This window comes from Dreissena polymorpha, chromosome 12 (genome assembly GCF_020536995.1).
Source record: "Dreissena polymorpha isolate Duluth1 chromosome 12, UMN_Dpol_1.0, whole genome shotgun sequence".
In the NCBI taxonomy this organism is placed as follows: Eukaryota; Metazoa; Mollusca; class Bivalvia; order Myida; family Dreissenidae; genus Dreissena; species Dreissena polymorpha.
This window is the reverse complement of record NC_068366.1, coordinates 15,497,342-15,503,986: the sequence shown is the minus strand read 5'-3', so window position 1 is coordinate 15,503,986 and position 6,645 is coordinate 15,497,342. Positions and strand designations below refer to the sequence as shown.

The 6,645-nt window shown below is 34.5% G+C and overlaps 1 long non-coding RNA gene across 1 annotated transcript; it reads right to left on the bottom strand.

Moving 5' to 3' along the window:
- Positions 1-701: 701 nt before the first annotated feature.
- LOC127852196 (uncharacterized) lies at positions 702-6,645 on the bottom strand. The gene is made up of 4 exons (XR_008036120.1): positions 6,336-6,645; positions 5,650-5,759; positions 2,908-2,988; positions 702-1,351 (listed from the first exon to the last, which is right to left on the bottom strand). It is a non-coding gene; the product is annotated as an uncharacterized LOC127852196 (long non-coding RNA).

The following is a 6,645-nucleotide window of genomic DNA, read 5'->3' as shown; positions in this document are numbered from 1 at the left end:
TACAGGGTTAAATGTCTCATTTTGTTTTTGATTATCTTTGGTTTATTGAACATATATGAGCCTTGCTCTGTGAAATAGGGGTTTAATGCATGTGCGTTTAGTATCCTCCCTGATTAGCCTGTGCGGTCTGCCCAGGCTAATCTGGAGTGCACATGCATTAAACCCCTTTTTCACAGAGCGAGGCTCATATGTATTAGACAGTGCATTCAAATAATACAATTTAAATCTAAATCTTTTATTTAGTTGCAATACTTTAAAGCTTACTATGTTTGCAGTTTTAGTGAAAACACAAACTTTTAATCAAAGAAGCATATAATGTGTATTACTCATTTAATCAACTTCCACTTTATTCCATACACGTGTTCGACTCTGTGACATTATGTTCTGTCAAAGCTTTTTATTGCAAATTTATTAAACATAAATTGGTAACCTTGGGTATCCAAAAGGAATCCAAATTTTACTAGCCATAGACATTCCAAAATGCAATTGTTTCTGAGAAGTATTTTTCTCTAGAAGGTGGCAAAACTCCTAAGCAATTCCTTTTTGGGCTAATGGTAGGGCTTATGCGTGTAACACCCATTGACAAATTATTAAATATACCGGTACATTGAAAGGTCATTGTTCACAAAACAGATCATGATATAACATGATGCAGCATTTTGTACTATATTAAATTAAATGTTGCTGAAAACAGTAGAATATTCAAATTATGGACATTTTATTCTGTTAATAATGCTATCTTTCTAACATTACAAATCAATAAAGCATGCTTAACAATAGCACAACTCTTTTGACTTTTAATTATCTTTTCCAGTCTTTAAATCTTTACAAAATTCATTGTCTCACTAACACCATCCTATAAAACAGGTTATGGCTTCCAATTGTTAATCAACTATAAAGCATGAACAAAGGCACAAATATCGCAGTATCTTTTGCAAATGATACAAATGTCCATGGCCTCAATACTGAACAAAAAGCAAGATTTCTTGTCAGGCGGTAAGCTGAATCCTCGAGAACATTCGAAAAATGTCCATTTAATGCGCCACTGGGCCGTTCCTATTTAAATGGGCTTCATGCACAGAACTTGGCCATCCAGGTCATATGTCCAAACATTTCAAGTTACTGTCACAGACTGCTTGAAGAACTAAACTGCTGATAAACAAGGACCTATGCTCAGATGTTGAAGCAGGACATGCACTGTGGGTTCCATCAACAGTCCAATCATTCTACATCATTCATGAAATTCATAGGCAATGATCTTCAGCTCATGACGAGATTCTGGAAATCTGAAGTACTGCTCCATCATTGCTGACAAGACTACATGTTGAAATGACTGTGTAATGTTGAGTCCCTGAAATACAAAAGTAAAATTCATGCTAGAGTTTAGCCATATTAATTATGCTTGATTGCATTGAAAGCTTTATTAAGACATTCTAGAGTCCGTTTTCTGGGAGTAATCAGTACTTTGTATATATGAAGATAAAGAGACCGCTAATAAACAGGGTTGAACCCAAAATGTTCCCATCACTAGGTGAACACCATATCCACTACGCCAGCCTGACAAAGTAAATGAAGTGAAGCTTCTAAGTTATGTCTCATTTGATTGTTAACAAGAGCACGCCCTGCAGGTTCAGACCTCTCATCTATTTTTTTCAAAGTTGAAGGGACCTATCTCAATACTTCAATCACAAAGGAGGGAGAGGTGGGGTGGAGAAGGGTGTATAGTGTGGTGGTGTGGTCATTTATTACACTATCTTCCAAAAATGAAAAAATGATAAAAATAAATATTTGTGTTTTTTAGCCATGTTTAAAAAAAATGGGCAGGGGGTATAGTGTGAGGGTGTGGTCATTTATTAGATGATCTTTAAAAATGAAAAAAAAAGTACTTTTTTCTTTTTTTGGGGGGGGGGCGTGGGGGATGGTTTGGGTGGAGTCTATTGTGGTATGTCAGATAAGAGTTGCTTTGTAACGCTTGTAAAGAAGTTATGGAAATTTTAGCAAAATTTAATAATTTCACCTTGAGTCATGGTCATTCAAAGGTCAAGGTAAAATTCAACTTGCCAGCTACAGTAACTTATGATAGCATGACAGTATTTGAAGTTTGAAAGCAATAGCCTTGATACTTGAGAAGTAAAGTAGATCAAAACACAAAATTTAACCATATATTCAAAGTTACTAAGTAAGAAAAGGACCATAATTCTGTCAAAATGACAACCAGAGTTATTCAACTTGTCCTGTACTGTCCCCTTATGATAATTTGCGAGTGTTCCCAGTATGAAAGCAATACATGTATCTATGATACTTTAGGAGTAAAGTGGACCAAAACACAAAACTTAACAAAATTTTCAATTTTCTAAGAATAAAAAGGGCACATAATACTTTAAAAATGCCAGTCAGAGTTACATAACTTTGTCTGCACAGTCCCTTTATGATAGTAAGTGTTGCAAGTATGAAAGCAATAGCTTTGATACTGTAGGAATAAAGTGGACCTATACACAAAACTTAACCAAATTTTAAATTTTCTAAGTATAAGAAGGGCACATAATTCTGTCAAAATGCACGCCAGAGTTATCTAACTTTGCCTGCCCAGTCCCCTCATGGTAGTAAGTAAATAAGTTTTATACTTGATACTTTATGAGAAAAGTGGACCTAAACACAAAACTTAACTGGATGCCGACACCGACGCAGACGCCGACGCCAAGATGATGACAATATCTCTTTTTTTTTCAAAAAAAAAAGATGAGCTTATAAATAAAATGTAACATATTGCAAACTTGATTACACGATTTTTCATAAATACTCTTTCAGCTTTTTATTTATATATGAAGGCTAGGGTCACTTTCTGCGAGCCTTACAAATAAACTAACTATATTTTCAATTGTCAAGACTCCTTCACATACAATTTACCTTTGCTTATTCCAATATCCTTTTGCCAACCAACATTGTGCGGTCACGTACCATACATGGTTCCACAGTTGTACAGAATTCCTACAAAATAAATGAAGTATACATTTACAATTCAAATTTCTTTTCAAAGAATGTGTAGGTAACTAAATTCCCTATACATTACTTTAATGTCATAAAATAAATTTCAAACAAGGGCTGTTTGTAAAACATGCATGCCCCCCATATGGATTGTCAATTGTTGTGGCAGCCATTGTGTGAATACGTTTTTTGGCACTGTGACCTTGACCTTTGACCTAGTGACCTGAAAGTCAATAGGGGTCATCTGCGAGTCATTATCTATGTACCTATGAAGTTTCATGATCCTAGGCATAAGTTCTTGAGTTATCATCCGGAAACCATTTTACTATTTTGGGTCACCGTGACCTTGACCTTCGACTTAGTGACCTCAAAATCAATAGGGGTCATCTGCGAGTCAGGATCAATGTACCTATGAAGTTTCATGATCCTAGGCATAAGCGTTCTTGAGTTATCATCGGGAAACCATTTTACTATTTAGGGTCACTGTGACCTTGACCTAGTGACCTGAAAATCAATAGGGGTCATCTTCGAGTCATGATCAATGTACCTATGAAGTTTCATGATCCTAGGCAAAATCGTTCTTGGGTTATCATCCGGAAACCATCTGGTGGACAGACATATGGACATTCGGACCGACATGTGCAAAACAATAAACCTGCTCTTCTTCGGAGGGGGGCATAAATATTTAACAGATATTTAACAAAAATTAACTTGATTCATCAAATTAATCAGTATCGAATAATAGACCAGTTTCACAATATGAACACCGATACTATTTTTAGATATCAATCATATCACCTGACGCGTTGAATTGCAGAACAAGGCTGAACGTGGAACTGCATTTTCTTTTGCTATGCAAATTGCGTTGAATATCAAGATTATAATGCGCACTTGACACTAGTTACAATTAAGTCAAACATATGAATACAGACAACCATCACATGTCATGCTGTGTTAAGTAAAAAAATTGATAAGTAATTCAAATATAAAAATTATAACACCTAAATAATGATTCAAGGACATAAGTTATGTACTATTAGTGTATATTAATGAATTATATTTAATCTTTATATATAACAATAGATGTGTTCATCAGAAACACAATGCCCACTACTGCGCCGCTTTTAATTATACATATATTTTTTTAACCTTTGACCTTGAAGGACGACCTTGACCTTGAACTTCCACCACTCAAAATGTGCAGCTTCATGAGATACACATGCATGCCAAATATCAAGTTGCTATCTTCAATGTTGCAAAAGTAATGGCCAACGTTATTTTTTTTCCAGACAGACGGACAGACTGACATCCTGACTGACTGACGGACAGTTCAACTGCTATATGCCACCCTTCCAGGGGCATACAATTTCCAGTTACCCATAAGCATCAGAGTAAATGTGGTCTGAAGACTAAACATCGATTTTTGCACAAATCGAAGTCATAAATTAGCAGTATACAATACTAAGTATTGTAAGACTACAATTTTCAAAGGTAGGATGTGTACAATTTCATGAATTATAGAACGTGTAAGAGTTGAATCAAGCATCAGACAAAGTCCTATCAAATAGAAGAAAATGACACAAATGTTTAGCATTAAATTTTTGAAATATTAAAAATATATAGGTATAAAGCACTTTATAATTATGATAAAACTGGCTAATATGTATACAGTATTTAGTTTCTGACAATCTTTTTGGACAGATGACTTTCAATGTTGACAATATCTTTTATGTTCAGTAAAAGCAACAATTGAGTATTTGGCGTTAAATTATTCCAAGAAACGGCTACGCAATGCTACAACCATGAGACGCCATGGTCACATGGACTTGGAGGTGTCATTAATTGTGTTAAATGACCAGATATCTACAAAATGTGGTTTATGACATCACGTTGTTATTTAGTATTTGTCTGCACAGTATCTGATCATAAAGAGGTTATGGGTTTGTGCTGAATACAGGGGAATTTAAACGCAAGATCTATCAATAAATAAAATAATTGATTAATCGCCCAAATAATGCGAAAACAAAGAGTGTCAGATAATCCAATAAGTTTAAGACTGTCAATTTACACACACTAAGAATTGAAAGCCATACTTGGAGTGTCAGAGTTTGTGCAAAAAAAAGAATACAAACAAGAATACAAACAAGTACTTTAATCAAGAAAATGTATTTCATATATTGGCACTTAAAATGGAAAGTATATATTAAGTAATTAATGGCTATTTCTGACGAAGTCAACTTGTGTTGGCAATATCATTAAGTAGATCTAGCTGAATGATCAAAAGCAGAGCGATATTGCGATGCACTATTAGAAATCTCTACACGTTCAGCCTCATTCTGGAATTCTGCAATCATTTGACTACCTGCTATATTGGCTTATTGTGAAAAGGGTCTATTACTTATAAATACTTTAAAGAAGTAGATTTTCCATCACTCTACAGCTGTTGGGCTTTCTTAAAGGAAGTTTGGGAGTAAAATAAATCTACTCCAAGTTTTTATCACAAAAAACTTCCAACAAGTGGAGAATTAGCCGCATTTAGTGGATGATTTAGAAACATGATTAATTTAAATTAGATCTACATGTAATAGCTATTGAAAAGTTAAGTTATCCAGTTATTCTTGCTGCAATGTGGATAAGAATAATACAAACCAATAGCTGACAAACCTGATATCAGTGATATGTTGACCTTTGAAGTCGAAATTGAGACCTGAAATCTGTCTGTAGAGAGGCACAATTTGTTTGGCATATCTTCAACCATTACTGGCAACACACACCTACAAAATTTATATATAAATTATATTAAAACATAAATTTATTAATAATTTTATTTATTAATTTATGACGAAATGTTTAAATCTAGGTCAGCTATATGAAACTAAAAACGGATTAAAAACAATACCTTATTTTAATTAAAAGGTTGAAAACAAAAATAAATGTATTAATATATTGACGTTCAACATAACGAATACAAGACACAAGTACATTACATTACATTAAGTTATTATTTCAGTCGCATTCGGAGAAAACTGGGCTTAGTGCATGTGCGTAAAGTGTCATCCCAGATTAGCGTAAGCCTGTGCAGTCCGCACAGGCTAATCAGGGACGACACTTTCCGCATAAACTTCATTTTCGGTAAGGAGGGACTTCCTTGAAATTAAAAATACCATAAAAGCGGAAAGTGTAATCCCTGATTAGCATGTGCGGACTGCACAGGCTAATCTGCGATGACACTTTACGCACATGCATTAAGCCCAGTTTTCTCAGAACGCGGCTCATTTAATTAACAATTGTCAACATTATGCATATTATCGGATAGTTTTACACAATATTAAAAAAGTACAAATACAAACCTGGTTATACATGTAAATGATCGTATGCAATACAGTTATTGATCCCAATCTGATCTATTTCCGAATTATCTGCGAATCCATCGAGTAGAAACAATAACCATGCAATTCGCTCCGCCATCTTGAAACGTTATACTTACTGAACGCACTGATTGTGTTGCATTTGTTACAAAGTATCTGATTGGTTATTTCTAAGTATCGGATCCAATCAAATTTTTCGGGTAACTAGGGATTCTAACACCTAACAACCCGAGATTTGTACAGTAATTCAATGCTTAATTTTCGCGGACGATATTTGTGTTCCGCGCTTTTT